Source organism: Eubalaena glacialis, chromosome 5 (genome assembly GCF_028564815.1).
Source record: "Eubalaena glacialis isolate mEubGla1 chromosome 5, mEubGla1.1.hap2.+ XY, whole genome shotgun sequence".
NCBI classification, from domain to species: domain Eukaryota; kingdom Metazoa; phylum Chordata; class Mammalia; order Artiodactyla; family Balaenidae; genus Eubalaena; species Eubalaena glacialis.
In genome coordinates this window covers 92441922-92459876 of record NC_083720.1, presented here as the reverse complement: position 1 = coordinate 92459876, position 17955 = coordinate 92441922, and the positions used below count along the sequence as shown (strand labels likewise).

The 17955-nt window shown below is 36.4% G+C and overlaps 1 protein-coding gene across 1 annotated transcript in view; it reads left to right on the top strand.

The window, feature by feature from the left end:
- The first annotated feature begins 14739 nt into the window (after positions 1–14739).
- RASSF6 (Ras association domain family member 6) overlaps positions 14740–17955 on the top strand; it is a 57383-nt gene continuing 54167 nt past the window's right edge. Inside the window, exon 1 of the mRNA XM_061191458.1 lies at positions 14740–14908. The gene's annotated coding sequence lies outside the window, so the exon portion shown is untranslated. The remainder of the gene's footprint in view (positions 14909–17955) is intronic.

Genomic DNA, 17955 nt, shown 5'->3' with positions numbered 1-17955 from the left:
ACCACTTTCCCCTTTGCGAGTAGAGCCTGGGTACAGAATCTCACCATCCTTTGCCTGATTTCATCCAACAAGCCTTCTGACAGGTCTCCAATCCTCTAGCTTTCTCCTGGCTTCAGTCCATCTTCTCCAGGATGACCCAGCCATGGGGCTGACAGGGTCTTGGTGTTCCGGCCAGGTGTCAAGCCTGAGCCTCTAAGGTGGGAGAGCCGAGTTCAGGACACTGGTCCACCAGAGACCTCCTGACCCCTCATAATATCAATCAGCAAAAGCTCTCCCAGAGAGCTCCATCTCAAAGCTAAGGCTCAGCTCCACTCAACGACAAGCAGGCTCCAGTGCTGGACACCCCATGCCAAACAACTAGCAAGACAGAAACACAACCCCACCCATTAGCAGAGAGGCTGCCTAAAATCATAATAAGTTCACAGACACCCCAAAACACACAACCGGACATGGTCCTGCCCACCAGAAAGACAAGATCCAGACTCATCCATTAGAACACAGGCATCAGTTCCCTCCACCAGGAAGGCTACACAACCCACTGAACCAACCTCAGTCACTGGCGGCAGAAACCAAAAACAATGAGAACCACGAACCTGCATCCTGTAAAAAGGAGACCCCAAACACAGTAAGTTAAGCAAAATGAGAAGACACAGAAATACACAGCAGATGAAGGAGCAAGGTAAAAACCCACCAGCCCAAACAAATGAATTGGAAATAGGCAGTCTACCTGAAAAAGAATTCAGAGTAATGATAGTAAAGATGATCCAAAATCTTGGAAATACAATGGAGAAAATACAGGGAACGTTTAACAAGGACCTAGAAGAACTAAAGAGCAAACAAACAATGATGAACAACACAATAAATGAAATTAAAAATTCTCTAGAAGGGATCAATAGAAGAATAACTGAGACAGAAGAACAGATAAGTGACCTGGAAGATAAAATAGTGGAAATAACTACCACAGAGTAGAATAAAGAAAAAAGCATGAAAAGAATTGAGGACAGTCTCAGAGACCTCTGGGACAACATTAAAAACACCAACATTCGAATTATAGGGGTCCCAGAGAAGAAGAGTAAAAGAAAGGGACTGAGAAATATTTGAAGAGATGATAGTTGAAAAATTCCTAAATATGGGAAAGGAAATAGTCAGCCAAGTCCAGGAAGAGCAGAGAGTCCCATACAGGAGAAATCTAAGGAGAAACACGCCAGGACACATATTAATCAAACTATCAAAAGTTAAATACAAAGAAAAAATATTAAAAGCAGCAAGGAAAAAGCACCAAATAACATACAAGGGAATCCCATAAGGTTAACAGCTGATCTTTCAGCAGAAACTCTGCAAGCCAGAAGGGAGTGGCAGAACATATTTAAAGAGATGAAAGGGAAAAACCTACAACCAACATTACTCTACCCAGCAAGGATCTCATTCAGATTTGAAGGAGAAATTAAAACCTTTACAGACAAGCAAAAGCTAAGAGAATTCAGCACCACCAAACCAGCTTTACAACAAATGCTAAAGGAACTTCTCTAGGCAGGAAACACAAGAGAAGGAAAAGACCTACAACAACAAACCCAAAACAATTAACAAAATGGTAATAGGAACATACATATTGATAACTACCTTAAATGTAAATGGATTAAATGCTCCAACCAAAAGACATACACTGGCTGAATGGATCCAAAAACAAGACCCGTATATATGCTGTCTACAAGAGACCCATTTCAGACCTAGGGACACATACAGACTGAAAGTGAGGGGGTGGAAAAAGATATTCCATGCAAATGGAAATCAAAAGAAAGCGGGAGTAGCAATTCTCATATCAGACAAAATGGACTTTAAAATAAAGACTACTACAAGAGACAAAGAAGGACACTACATAATGATCAAGGGATTAATCCAAGAAGATATAACAATTGTAAATATTTATGCACCCAACATAGGAGCACCTCAATCCATAAGGCAAATGCTAACAGCCATAAAAGGGGAAATTGACAGTACACAATAATAGTAGGGGACTAGAATACCCCACTTTCACCAATGGACAGATCATCCAAAATGAAAATAAATAAGGAAACACAAGCTTTAAATGACACATTAAACAAGATGGACTTAATTGATATTTATAGGACATTCCATCCAAAAACAACAGAATACACTTTCTTCTCAAGTGCTCATGGAACATACTCCAGGATAGATCATATCTTGGGTCACAAATCAAGCCTTGGTAAATTTAAGAAAATTCAGAATTGTATCAGGTATCTTTTCCAACCACAACACACTGAGACTAGATATCAATTACAGGAAAAAAAACTGTAAAAAATACAAACACATCGAGGCTAAACAATACAGTACTAAATAACCAAGAGATCACTGAAGAAATCAAAGAGGAAATCAAAAAATACCTAGAAACAAATGACAATGAAAACACAATGACCCAAAACCAACGGGAAGCAGCAAAAGCAGTTCTAAGAGGGAAGTTTACAGCAATACAGTCCTACCTCAAGAAACAAGAAACATCTCAAATAAACAACCTAACCTTACACCTAAAACAATTAGAGAAAGAAGAAAAACAAAAAACCCTCAAAGTTAGCAGAAGGAAAGAAGTCATAAAGATCAGATCAGAAATAAATGAAATAGAAATGAGGGAAATGATAACAAAGATCAATAAAACTAGAAGCTGGTTCTTTGAGAAGATAAACAAAACTGATAAACCATTAGCCAGACTCACCAAGAAAAAAAGGGAGAAGACTCAAATCAACAGAATTAGGAATGAAAAAAGAGAAGTAACAACTGACACTGCAGAAATACAAAGGATCATGAGAGATTACTACAAGCAACTCTATGCCAATAAAATGGACAACCTGGAAGAAATGGACAAATTCTTAGAAAAGCACAACATTCCGAGACTGAACCATGAAGAAATAGAAAATATCAGACCAATCACAAGCACTGAAGTTGAAACTGTGATTAAAAATCTTCCAACAAACAAAAGCCTAGGACCAGATGGCTTCACAGGCGAATTCTATCAAACATTTAGAGAAGAGCTAACACCTATCCTTCTCAAATTCTTCCAAAATATAGCAGAGGGAGGAACACTCCTAAACTCATCCTACGAGGCCACCATCACCCTGATACCAAAAGCAGTGGTTAAATATGAGTTGCAGTTTGGAATCTGAAACCATGTCAATGAAGTTTTTATACTCTGATATAATAAAATCATCTGGTCTGTTTTAAACTCTGGATGGATCTTTTACCCATGCAAGATTCTGTGACATTATGTATTGGTCATTTGGAGAATATTGGCCTAATGACTTATGCAGATCTTCCAAATGTTAAAACATTTCATTATATAATATCAAAAAATCGCATTTGTCTATATCATCACTGGTCTTATCAGAAAAGCGCTGAAGAATTGGGAAAACTCTTCCTAAGAATCACAAACATATACTTCAGAAAATCACAAAAACACATTCAATATCATTAATCATTAGGGTAATACAAATTAAAACCACAATGAGATACCATTATATACCTAATAGAATGGCTAAAATTAAAAAGACTAACCACACCCAGTGTTGATGAATATGTGAAACAATTAGGATTCACATGTGGACAGAATGGGGAGCAGGATTACGAAGGAACATGAGGATACTGCTGAGGGTGATAGACATGGTCATTATCTTGAATGTGATGATGATTCCATGGTGGTATATATATGTCAAAACATACTAAATTGTATGTTTTAACTATGTGCAGATTCTTGTATATCAACTATACTCAGTAAAACTCAATACATGACAAAAAATCCAATTGTCCAAACTGAAAGTTAAAGAAATGTACTCAGAATATTCCCTTCTCTTAACTTTCACATTGCATATTGACAAGTAATGTAAATTTCACCTATGAAATCTAGTTATGATATTATCTCCATTTTCATTGTCATCAGTGAAAGAGGACTGGTGGGAAATGTCTGATGCCTGGTAGAAGCTCAATAAACATTTGTTACATAAGAAGATAAATCTTCGTCGGAACCTGCAACCATTCCAAGTAAATGTACAGGCTACGTAAGATCACTGTGGTGACTATACAGATGCAGTTTCAAAACAAGCAAAATTGTCTACAAGCAGTAAGGAACACATCAGTACCTGCCTGTGAGTAGGGGTGAGGGACTACAACGGGGAGGAGGGAAATGTGGGGGTGATGGAAACATTCTCCGTCTTGATTGCAGTGGTGGTTGCAGGGTGTGTACGTTCGTCAAAACTCAAAACTGTACACTTAAGATGGGTGCATTGTATTAGGCATAAATTTCACCTTAATAAACTTTATTTAAACAGAAAAACTAAATTATAATGCAGGAGAAACTTGGGAACTATTCCTCTACATTCCTGGGATTGTTGGCCCAACAGAAAATAAAGCAGCAAAACTATAGAATATTAGATGTCAAAGCAAAGACTATGTAGCTGTGGAAATTAGTAAAAAAATACATAGCCTAAATGAAAGAGGTTCAGATATACTAATATTAATTCCAGATCAACATTTTATTCTAACTAATAAGCAGACACTACCCAGAAGATATATAATTACAGTTACTTAAGTGTTTAACCCAGTTCTGCCAAAATGCTGTGATCTATGTGACATCACAAGAATTTACCCTGAGAAGAATCCCTTAGCACAAACAAGATATGCTCCAGGAGCTGCATATTGTGACTGTAACCAACACAAACTCAACTATATCTTGTTTTCTGAAATTATGCAAGCATCTATGCTTAGAACGTATGATGGAGTAGCCAGGGTTATTAAGGGTGGGACAGAAAGCAATTGTGGATCCTTCTAAGAAAAACAATTGTTAATAGTTTAGAATATTTTTTTTTAAGTCTGTCATTATGTATGATACCTTTGAGCACATCATATAGAGTCAGCATTAATGAAAATTGTGTTATTTGTTTGATAATCATATGTCCATGATTTCCTTGAAAATTCTTAATTTCATGTATTCTATCCAGGAGTCTAATCAAATATTCCTATTTTTTGTTTAGAAATATTGTCATCATTACAATACTGCCTTAAAAAACATCTAGGTTACAACCTAACTTTCAGTAGCATTCAACTATTGGGTTGGCCAAAAAGTTCGTTTGGGGTTTTTCTGTTATGGAAAACCCGAATGAACTTTTTGGCCAACACAATACTGTACTGAAATTTCAGTACACTGATCTTACTTGCTTATAAGCTGTTACTGCAGGGAATTCAATTTTTCGTACATTATTATTATTATTACTATTAGTTCTTTTCCAAAACTTGAAGAGAGGTCTTACATGGTATCAAAAAGTCTGTGTGTTGGGGGAGAAGGAATGGAGAAACAGAACGCAACACAGATCAAATTAGCTAAATGCCATATTTAGAAAAACAGCAATCACTGTCACATTCCATTGAATTTCTTTATGTTTTGTACACAATTATCAGTTTTCAAAAGCAGTACCGTTTAGGGTGGGATAATGACTACTGCTCATTTCATTTATTTGAAAATGATTTTCTATTCATTTACTGAGTACATGTGTTTATATGTATTGAATATTAATCCCTTATCAGTCATATCATTTGCAAATATTTTCTCCCATTCCGTAAGTTGTCTTTTCGTTTTGTTGACAGTTTCCTTTGCTGTGCAAAAGCTTTTAAGTTTAATTAGATCCCATTTGTTTATTTTTGCTCTTATTTCCTTTACTTTAGGAGGTGGATCAAAAAAATATTGCTACAATTTATGTCAGAGAGTGTTCTGCCTATGTTTTCCTCTAGGAGTTTTAGAGTATCTGGTCTTACATTTAGGTTTTTTAATCCATTTTGAGTTTATTTTTGTATATGGTGTTAGAGAATGTTCTAATTTCATTCTTTTACATGTATCTGTCCAGTTTTCCTTGCACCACTTATTGAAGAGGCTGTCTTTTCTCCATTGTATATTCTTGCCTCCTTTGTTGTAGGTTAATTGACCATAAGTGTGTTGGTTTATTTCTGGGCCCTCTATTCTGTTCCACTGATCTATGTGTCTGTTTTTGTGTTAGTACCATGCTGTTTTGATTACTGTAGCTTTGGAGTATAGTCTGAAGTCAGCGAGTGTGATTCCTCCAGTTCTGTTCTTCTTTCTCAAGATTGTTTTGGTTATTTGGGGTCTTTGTGTTTCCATACAATTTTTAAAATTAATTTTTCTGGTTATGTGGAAAATACCATTTTGATAGGGATTTTGATAGGGATTGTATTGAATCTGTAGATTGCCTTGGGTAGTGTGGTCATTTTAACAATATTAATTCTTCCACTCCATGTTGGTGAGGATGTGGAAAAAAGGAAACACTTGTACATTGTTGGTGGGAAAATAAATTGGTGCAGCCACTGCATAATATAGTATAGAGGTTTCTCAAAAAACTAAAAATAGAGCTACCATATGATCCAGCAATCCCACTCCTGGGTATATATCCAAAAAAAAAAAAAAACCCAAAACACTAATTCAAAAAGATACATGCACCCCAATGTTCATAGAAGCATTATTTAAATTGCCAAGATATGGAAGCAACCTAAGTGTCCATCGACAGATGAATGGAAAGAAGATGTAGTATATATATACAATGGAATACTACTCAGCCATAAAAAGGAACGAAGTTTTGCCATTTGCAGTAACATGGATGGACTTGAAGGGCATTATGCTAAGTGAAAGAAGTCAGACAGAGAAAGATAAACACTGTATGATATCATTTATATATGGAATCTAAAAAATACAACAAACTAGTGAATACAACAAAACAGGAGCAGACTCACAGATATAGAGAACAAATTAGTGGTTTCCATTGGGGGCAGGGGCAACATAGAGGTGGGGCAATGGGAGGTACAAACTATGGGGGTAAGTTAGACTCAAGGATGTAGTGTACAACACAAGGAACATAGTCAATATTTTGTAATAACTGTAACTGGAAAATAATCTTTAAAAATGTTATAAAAAATGTTATTAAAAAGTTTTTAATTTAAATAAAGAGTACATTTGTTAAAAAAACATTGTGCCTTCTACTTCTTAAAATCTATCAAAACACCACTATGCCCTGTGTTTCTTTCTGTCACTGAATTTTGGAAGTATGTGTGCTTTGAAATCTCTTTTCTCCTATGGCAGAGAAGACTGAATGGAGTCCATCTAGATGTTGAAGATTTTTAATTCCTCGAGGGCAGAGATTGTCTTGTTCATCTTTGTATGACCATCTCTGCACCTGCCTGGCACAAAGTAATTTTTCTTTTTCCTTTTCTGTTTTTTGAAAAGAAAGGCAGACTGCTACATGTGTGCCTCATTCAGATGTGTCTGGAGTCTTGAAAGCATGACTGCCCTATGTTCTCCTATAAATGCACCTTGAGAGCTTGTTGGGTAATTCCAGCAGGGGAGCACAGCTACTCATATACCCCTGACCAAAGAACGGTCTGCCTATGTAGGGGAAGGTCATCTTCTTTCACCTAGGGGAGCATGCAGCTGCAGGAGGGACATTCATGGAGGGGTGAGGGAGAAAGGGGACACCACTTAGCCAGCCAGATCAGCTATATCAACCCTTGTGATCAATGGGGTGACAGATGTCCCAGTCAGATCAATCTTACATTCCAATAATTTTTCAATGTCTGACTAAGCTGAATGCTTTCCACTGGCCATTACACTATTGAACAACAGTCCATATTGAAGATAAGAAACTGTCTCTCAGAGGAGAAAGAAAATGCATTAGAAATGGAAATTATTTTATCACTTCTCAATTAATATAATGTTTTTCATTGTTCAAATTGTAAAAGCAGTTGTGTGGCATTTATGCCCATGATTAGGACAAACTAGAGCCTGATTCAAAAGTCAGTATAAGTACAAAATATACAATAACTACAGAAGAGTGAGGTTTTTAAAAAATTCATCAACTATATAAAAGTTTTTAAATGACCTGCACATTAATAACAGCATTACTTTAATTAAATTTTTAGGGGAATTTTAGAAGGGAATTTCCCCTCCTTTATCTTATTTTTCTCAACAATTTTTTAAAAAGTCAAAGTTCTAAAATCTTTGTTTTTATTAAAAAAGCAATTAAATGTTTCTTAATTTAAACAGGAAATGATGGTTTATTCTTCAAATTCAAGAGCGATGTTGGGATTTTTCCCAGAGAATTAATGTTGTTATTATAATTTATTAAGATCTCTATGGCAAAATTCCCAAATATAAAATGTATTTATTTTAAGCTTTACATATTGGAAAAGTAATTTATCATGTTGCCTTATCAATGCCTGGCTTCCTTATTAAGGCAATTTCTAGTTAGGTTTTTACTGGGAGTCCCCTCATTGTTTGGAGCTCCTCTGCTTCCTTTTTTTACTTCATTTAGTGCTTAGCCTTGGCTTCCAGTGCAACCTCAGATACCTAACAAGGTGTAGGCTATGAAACAAACTGGTATGAGTGACCCACAGCAATTGGGTCATAGTGTTAGAATCAGGCAATTTGTTGTTCTCTTTGTATTTTCTTCCAGTTGCAATCAGCTCTAAATATTTTTCAGGAGTGATTTAGTGGGATGTAGAAATGACCCATTCTAATTATACACATCTCTTTTTTTCTCCTTTTCTGTGCCATTTCTATGGGTGATTGTATCCCTGCAGCAGAATTATATTAAGAACACATTGTGATCCTAAGATTTCTCTCACTTTCCAAGTAATAATATATTAGTGTGTACGCATGTTCCTGTATGTGTGCATGTGTGTACATGTGTGAGAAAAACACACCAGATGTATCAGTTAACCTGTGCCCTAAAACATACCACCCCAAAACTTAGTGGCTTAACGCAACAGCCATTGATGCAGCTCATAGTTCTGTGGATCAGCAATTTGGGCTGGGCTCAGATGGGCAGTTCTGCTGTTCTCAGTTGAGCTCTGTTATGGGTCTTCAGTCAGCTGCAGGTTAGCTTACTGACTCTCCTTTTAGGCTGTCAGCTGGGGTAATAAAACAACTGAGCCAAGGGTCTCTCATCATCCTACAGGCTAGCCCAGGCTTGTTCATAGGGTTGTTCAGGGCCCCAAGAGCAATAAAAGGGTATGTGCCAGTGCACAACTAGTCTTCAAGCCTCTGCTTACATCACTGGGTACTGACCCATTGACCAAAGCAAATCATATGGCCAAGCCCAGAACCAGTGTAAGAAAGTCCTTCCAAGGGATACAGGGAAGCAGGAACAAATGAGAGCTATTATTGCAGTCAAACCACCGTTCACTTCAATGTCCTAAAATAAAGCATCAAACAAGAAAAATATCTACTTTTAGGATCCTTTATCCCCTAGACCTGAAGTCATTAACTGGATTATTGGCTAATATGGATTAGCCTACTGGCCTAGGAGAATTGCCAATGACAACGGAAAATCATGAAATCACTAAATGTAAACTATTTATGCTATAGTGAGCAGCTATTTATGTATCACAAAGCTAGAATAACCCAGAAAATTTTAGAAATAAATGATGATCAGGTTATACTGCCAGATGTTAAGTTGTACTATAAAGCTCTTATAATAATATGGAACCAATGCCAGTATAACTAGATAGGTCAATGGAACAAATTATAAATTCTAGAATCATGTTTTAAAATATATATGCCCTTAGTGCTAGATAAAAGTATCACTTCAAATCAGAAAAAAGTATGATCCTGATTTTTTTACTCAACACGTATTTATTAAGCCACCATGAATTGCTCATGAACCAATGTTTCTTTAGCCTTTGACATGGACCTGGCATTGTTCTAGGCACTGAGGACAGAACACTGAATCTAGAAGTCAAGGTCCCTGTTCTCTTAGATCTTATTTTTAATGAGAGGAGCTGTAAAACAAACAGGTCACCCAAAACAATAAATATATATTCAATAATAAACAGAACAGCAAAATACATTCAGATTGTGATAACAATTGCCATTAATGCAATAAAACAGGGGATTGTGATAGAGAAAGACTGGAGGACTTATTTAAATAGAATGGTCCAATGTTCATTGCAGCACTATTTACAATAGCCAGGACATGGAAGCAACCTAAGTGTCCATCGACAGATGAATGGATAAAGAAGATGTGGCACATATATACAGTGGAATATTACTCAGCCATAAAAAGAAATGAAACTGAGTTATTTGTAGTGAGGGGGATGGACCTAGAGTCTGTCATACAGAGTGAAGTAAGTCAGAAAGATAAAAATAAATACAGTATGCTAACACATATATATGGAATCTAAAAATAAAAAAAGGTTCTGAAGAACCTAGGGGCAGGACAGGAATAAATACGCAGATGTAGAGAATGGACTTGAGGACACGGGGAGGGGGAAGGGTAAGCTGGGACGAAGTAAGAGAGTGGCATTGACATATATACACTACCAAATATAAAATAGATAGCTACTGGGAAGCAGCCGCATAGCACAGGGAGATCAGCTCAGTGCTTTGTGACCACCTAGAGGGTTGGGATAGGTAGGGTGGGAGGGAGGGAGACCCAAGAGGGAGGGGATATGGGGATATATGTATACATATAGCTGATTCACTTTGTTATACAGCAGAAACTAACACACCATTGTAAAGCAATTATACTCCAATAAAGATGTTAAAAATAAATAAAAATTAAAAATAGAGTGGTCATGGGAGGCCTCTCCGAGGAGTAACATTTGAGGAAAAAAAAAAAAAAATGAAAGGAAAGAAGCCGTGACAAGGGCAGAGCTTTCTTGGCAGAGACAATACCAAATGCAAAGGCAGTGAGGCAAGAACCAGCTTGATCTGTCCCAGGAACAAAAATCAAACCAGGACAGCAAGAGAGAGTCAGTACCAGGAGAGCAGAGACTCAGTAAGGTCAAAGATGTAGGGAGTTCAGATCTAGATTTTATCCCAGATACAGGGGACAACCGGCAGAAAGGTTTTCAGCAAAGGAGATGAAAGGTGGCATTGTGATCTGGTTTTTGTTTATAGGAGATTACACTGGCTACAGGTGGAAAATGGACTATTGTGGGACAAGAGTACAGGCAGAAAGACCAGTTAGGAGGCCATTTGTAGTATCTGAGCAAGAAGTGATACTGCCTAATCTAGCAGGTAGTGGAGATGCAGAGACTAAGATACAACTTCAAGACTTGCTGGGAGTGGAAGGATGGAAAGAAAAGAATCAAGTGACTATTAAACATTTGGCCTGAAGAAATAGACTGACAGATATTGAGAACAAACTAGTGGTTACCGGTAGGGAGAGGAGAAAGATAGGGGTAGGGGATTAAGAGGTATACAAACTGCTATGTATAGAACAAATGAGCTACAGGATATGTTACACAGCACAGGGAATATAGCCAATATTTTATAATAACTTTAGATGGAGTATAACCTATAAAAATTTTTAATCACTATGTTGTACACCTGAAACTAATATAATATTGTACAGCAACTATATCTCAATTAAATATATAAATAATTAAATAAGTGAATAAACAAATCAAACTTTGGCCTGAGTTAACAATGAACCTGCTAGTCATGTGCTAGGCTTTGGAGACAAAATAGAGCAGAAGACATAGTCCTTACCTTGTGGAATTTATAATCTATAAATATTCAATAAATCCTACTTGGTTAATAACTAATAATTTTTAAAAATTAATTTAGATTTAAATATCACTGTTGTTAGCATCATAAAGTCCAGATGGGTTGAGATGTTAAATTTAATAAATAAATAATCTCTAAATAAATAAACTAGAAGAAAAAAAATATATATATATACTTTAAGGATGGGAAAGCTTTTTAACACTGAGTTATAAGCAATAAAGAAAAACAGTAATAAATTTAATAACTAAATTTTTAAACTTTTGTAGGTCAAAAATTACCATAAACAAAATTAAAAGGCAAATAATACTGGGAAATATAGTCACAGCATATATGACAATATGTTGATGTGATTAATATATAAAGAGATCTTAGAAATCAATACAGAAAAAATGAACAAAGAGTACAATAAACAAAAAGCAAAAATGCAGGGCCAGTCTAAATGTGAGTTCAGTCTTATAGGTAATCAATAATATACATATTTAGAATAGGATATGATTTTTTTACCTTTCAAATAAGGAAATGTTTAAAAGAAGAAAAATAATCCAAGAGTTACTCCAGGAGTATAAAATTGACACTTGAGAGAAATTCTATAAAAATGTGCATTACCTTTCATCTGGCAACTTCATTTTTTGAAATGTCTAAAAGGCATAATCGTGGTTGTGTGCAATTGCATACAAACATTTACTACAGCGTTGTTTATAGTAATATAAATTTCTCAATAGGGAACTGATTAAATAAATAATGGTATATCCATATGGTATAATACAGTGCAGCTAGTTAAAAACATATTGCAGAAAAAAAACTGACATGTGGTAAATTGTTCATAATATGTTTAATGTGATAAAAGCAGGTTATAAAACAACAAGCAAATGTAATAGCATTTTGGTAAATATCCATAGAGAAAGTATGTCAATAAAGACATTCACCAGGGCTTCCCTGCTGGCGCAGTGGTTGAGAATCTGCCTGCCAATGCAGGGGACATGGGTTCGAGCCCTGGTCTGGGAAGATCCCACATGCCACGGAGTAACTGAGCCCGTGCGCCACAACTACTGAGCCTGCACGTCTGGAGCTTGTGCTCCGCAACAAGAGAGGCTGCGACAGTGAGAGGCCCGCGCACCGCGATGAAGAGTGGCCCCCGCTCGCCGCAACTAGAGAAAGCCCTTGCACAGAAACGAAGACCCAACACAGCCAAAAATAAAATAAATAAGTTAAAAAAAAAAAGAATGGAAGCTATTACGGCTATTATTATAAAAAAAAAAAAAAGACATTCACCAAATTGTTCTTGGTAACTATATTTGAGAGATGGAATTGTAGGTGATTTTTTTCCTCTACATATCTGTGCTTTTCATATTTTCCACATGTGCAATTATGTATTTTTTATAGTACAAAATAAAAATTACATATTTATAAAAGGTTAAGTACTCCAGAACAAAAGGAATCACTGAAACTAGTGAAAGGAAACCAGTTGAAAACGAGTCATCGGAATAAAGGCTTCAAGGATGCTTGCAGATAAAAAAGGCAAAACAAGGTTTCTCGGATACTGATAATAAAGAAATGCAGACAATGGGAGTGGGGCATGGATTTGAACAAAGACATTCTGGAGCCTAGGAGCTGTGGACACTGCAGCTCCTGTTAGTCATCATTCAAAGGTCAGTCCATACCAGCAGTCACAAACGGGGGGTTGTAAGGCCAACGTGGCCATCAAATGAATCCCCACAGGTAATACCAGGTCACACTGTCCTCATATATGAGGTTGTAGAAGGTTTGATTGTGATCCAATAAGCCCATTTGCCTATTCAGTTTATTAAAATAGCCCAAGGAATGGTCAGTCTGATCATCCCTGGTCTCCACACATGACAAGTTAACTAGATAAACTGTCTGACCTTTTGAACACAGAGAATCCTTAAAGTTCTATATCAAACATGTAACCTGCAAATCTAGAGTGACGGTCAGTCTGTTAATTTGACATTTGAATACACCGGACACCAGAAATCAACTCTGCCTACTCAACTCATTGTAGGAATTATATTTAATTCCTTTTGAGGGCTCTGAGGTTTATTCTTGTAAAATAACCTTCTTTTTTTTTTTTTTTTTTCATGATCAAAGTGCTTTACATAGGAAACAGGTAAAGTACCAATGATACCAAAAAGTGCATTTGTGTGAGTGTAAATAAAATCACTATTTCCAGAGCATCTGTCATCTGAGTGTCTCTAAGTTTTTGGTGCCCTTTTTTGGGGTCTGATATTACTAATTTTAAGTAAATTTGGTAGTTTTCAAAGAGGGAGCTCTTTTTTTTTTTTTAAACTGTCAGTTCCTTTATCCATTCCTTTCTTTTTAATTGAGGTATAATTGACATATAATATTATACTAGTTGCAGGTATACAACATAACGATTCAATATTTACATATATTGTGAAATCATCACCATAATAATTCTAGTTAACTAGACTTTAGTGCCTTTTTTTAAAATTAGAGGTATTAAGGAAAAGCAGTCTCCAAACACAATTCACTAGGTAGTGACTAAATTACTATTCATTTCCTCTTGTATACTTTTATTACAATAGTTTTGAAATTTTGATGTCTACCAGATTCTTCTGCGAAGCTTATTTAAAACATACCCGCCATCTACCCCAGATCTACTAGATCAGAGTCTCATAGGTGCTGAGGCCCATGGGTTATGAGGGTTTAGCAAGATACGGAGGTGCCTCTGGTTTGCTCTGAGTGGGAGAAACTCCGCTCTGGGTGAAAAGGTGCCAGTAAGGAAAGGAGGTGGCAAAAGAACAAGGGGGGAACATTAAGAAATTTCTGATTAAAAGAGAAAATTTTCAAAAGAAAGACATGTGAATAATGACATTCAGTCCTAGTCGGTGTCATTTCTTGAAGACTATTTCTCTACAGACTAGAGAGGAGAGATTAGAATCCGGCCAGTTCAGAGGTTAAAGCGTTAACCAGCATGTCAATTCACTTGTCCTCAAGATGTGTGACAGGGAGCAAAGGGGAGTTCCTATCAGTGGCTCCGAAGAAAGAAAGTAAACACTCCCAACATGCACTGAGGCACAGGGAGTGGCTCAGGTTTCTAACACTTCCCTGCTGTAGCCAAAAGGAGTAATAATTAACAGTTTCTTGAGCTTGCTGTTCGTGGGCGGGGCACTGCCCGGCGCAGAGGGAGCCCCGCCCGGGCAGGAGCGTGTGCGCCCCTCCCCCCGCGCTTGTCTCCCACCCCAGCTGCACCTCCGGGACAGGTGAGCAAGCACTGACTCTCCAACGATGATCAGAGCTTGGAACTGAGCAGGGGAACAAACTCTCCGGAGCAGGTTCAGCTCAACAACTAAGGTAAAAATCTCCTATTCACAGTGTAGCAGGTGAAACATGGGGGTAGGGGAAACCAAAAACCCTCTAATCTACTCCCTGAGGTCAAGTTGAGGGCAAGTTGTTAGAAAGCAAAATCCATAGGGAGCCAAATTTGAAGGTGTGCATGTGTCAGAGCAGCCCGAAACCCGGAGGTATTTTCCTTTTGATTTTTTCAGAACGCCCTTTCCTGACCAAGGTAAGCATATAGGGAGAGGGGAGGGAAAAGAGGGGAGGGCTTGAAGGTAAGTGTGGCCACCAAACCCTCCTCCCTTTTCTGACAGGTGTGGAACTCAAGTTCTTCCCCCGGAATTGTGGTTTGCCTGGAAAAGATACTAGACTCCTGTATGACTTCCCCCATTCCCTCAGTACCATTATGGTTACAATGTTACACTCAACCAGCAGACTTGAAAGGTCTTTTTAATTGCGGTTCAGCTAAACTTTTATTATTTTCCACAAATCAACAGAGACTTCTCACACACACACACACACACACACACAAAATTGAAAAAGATTTCTGATATAATTTAAGACTGCCCCAAACAATGAAAGGATAATCATAATTAAATGAGAGTCCATGAGTTAAGGGTCCAATTCTGAAGCAAGAGAGCTATAGGTTCAAATCTTGGCTTTGCCTCTTACTGGTTTGTCCCATAGCAAGTTACTTAACCCAGGCAAGCCTCAGTTTGTCATCTATAAAATAAGCATCATAACAGGATCTGCCAATAGGGCTTTGATGGGAATTAAAACACTTAGCAAGCCTTCTATAAATAGTTATACATAGTGCCTCCAATTAGCATTAAGCAATTTGTGGCTCTGCCAAAGGGTCCATGTCAAGGAGGGTGAGTGAGCTAGTGAGACCAGACAGTATGGGGGTACTGCAGTTGAACTGGTTTCCAGTGAGTGAGTCCAGGACACGTAAGCAGATGGCAAGTGGGCAAAGCATGACCTCTGAGTAGCAATGAAATTATCTGGCTTCTTGCCACTTTTCCAATAGAGTATGTGGTGGCAAATTCAAACTTTTTGCTACTCAATCATTTTTACTTTGGAGAAGTCTCACTTATATGAATCTGTTATTTCTAACAAGAAACAATAATTTCATAGTAGGAGAGAAACACTCAACCCCATGTTGTAGAACCCATCAATTTTGAGTTTTATTTATAAGAGAGACTGCCCCTGAATAACTTTGATAAAATTAGACCATATAGTTCATGTTCTTACATTGTAGCACATATTGTATTGTTTGTATTAAAGTGATATGGACTTTTATTTGTGTTTACGGACAAGAAACAAACGAATAATACCTGTGTTTTGCTGGTCTTTACCACTTAAATTATAGGGAAGTGAACTTACTTTATGAATTTTTCTTTAAAGGGCATTTTTGTTAATGTTGCTGATGGTTTATTAATGTGGATAACTTTGAGGAAGGAATAAACTTAGTAGGTGTGACTAGCAAAGTATTTCCAATTATGACATTTTATCTTTTTATTTTATTAATATAAAACAGTTAAATGCTTTGCAATTGATCCTAGCTTAATATTATCATTGTTTTAATGGATTCAAATTGCAGAGTTGAAAATCTGCAATGTATGTACTGTGTTTTCGTTTTGTTTGTTTGAGGTTTTTTTTTTTGTTTTGGGGTAGTTTTTTGTTTTTAGAGCTAGAAGGAACTTTTTTTTCTTCCAGTTTTATTGAGATATAATTGACATACAGCACTGTATGAGTTTAAGGTGTACAGCGCAATGATTTGACTTACATACATCATGAAATGATGACCACAATAAGTTTAGTGAGCATCCATCATCTCACATAGATACAAAGTTAAAGAAATAGAAAAACAAATTTTTACTTGTGATGAAAATTCTTAGGATTTACTTTTTAACAACTTTCATATACAACATACAGCAGTGTTAATTATATTTATCATTTTGTACATTACATCCCTGGTACTTATTTATCTTATAATTGGAAGTTTTACCTTTTGACTACCTTCATCCAATTCCCCCTCCCGCCCACCCTTATAATGAGATATTGACTGGAGAATTGGAGATAGAATTCTAAAGCCAACTAAACTGAACTGTACTATTATATTGTCCTCCGGGGCTTGACTGAGTTTATTGTAGTTTAACTAAAAACTTATAAAATAATCCAATCTATTTAGAATAAATTATAGTACCAGTGTTTACTAAATAGTTTTCAAAGAGGAAATATGCCTTTATGCTGAATAAATATTGTTAGAATTTAAACAAGTTATCAATATTTGATTTTTGTATTCCTTAATAGGCATATATCTAAATAACAAACAGTAGCCCCAACTGAGATAAATCCATTAACCATATTTGAGAATAATTTGAGATTTATTTATTTAACCACATAACCAGTTATAAATCTTCCTAAAGTCTATTTTAGTATACAAATGTTTTTCTACTATTTCTAATGCTTATAAAATTTTCTGATAAACTATTAAATGTTTTGGTCAGTCAGAAGAGATAGAAGTAACCAGCAGTGATTAAGAAAAAATTAACTTTTCTGGTTACATTTAAAATAGTATAACATATATGTAATATGTCTTTTTAACGTGTAATTCAAGGTTTCACATTTGATACTTGTTTTAACTTCCTAAAGTAAGATGCATCCTATACCTTTCATCAACATAGAAATCTAGTGCTAATAGTCAATTTACTTGTACAGATTCTTTGGTTACAATGCAGACAGGGAATTTAGGATTGTTAGAGATGCATGGGCTTCATATAAAAGTTTAGATTTTTAAAAATAGTCAAGTAAAGGTCAATTGAAAATACAACCTCTGAGAAAGAACTTCTTTTGAATGTTCTCTCTTTTCATTAAAGTCTAGGGTTAGAGAGGGTTGGATCTGTTGGAAAAAAATTAGTCTTTTAAAGCTATCAAGTAGAGTGATTTCATCATTTCATCACATCGTCTCAAGTACCAAACGAACCAATACTACTGCTTTCAGTAGTTGAACATGAAGGTGTCTCTCTCTTAAGGGATGAGGGTGTGTTATCTTAGTAGCT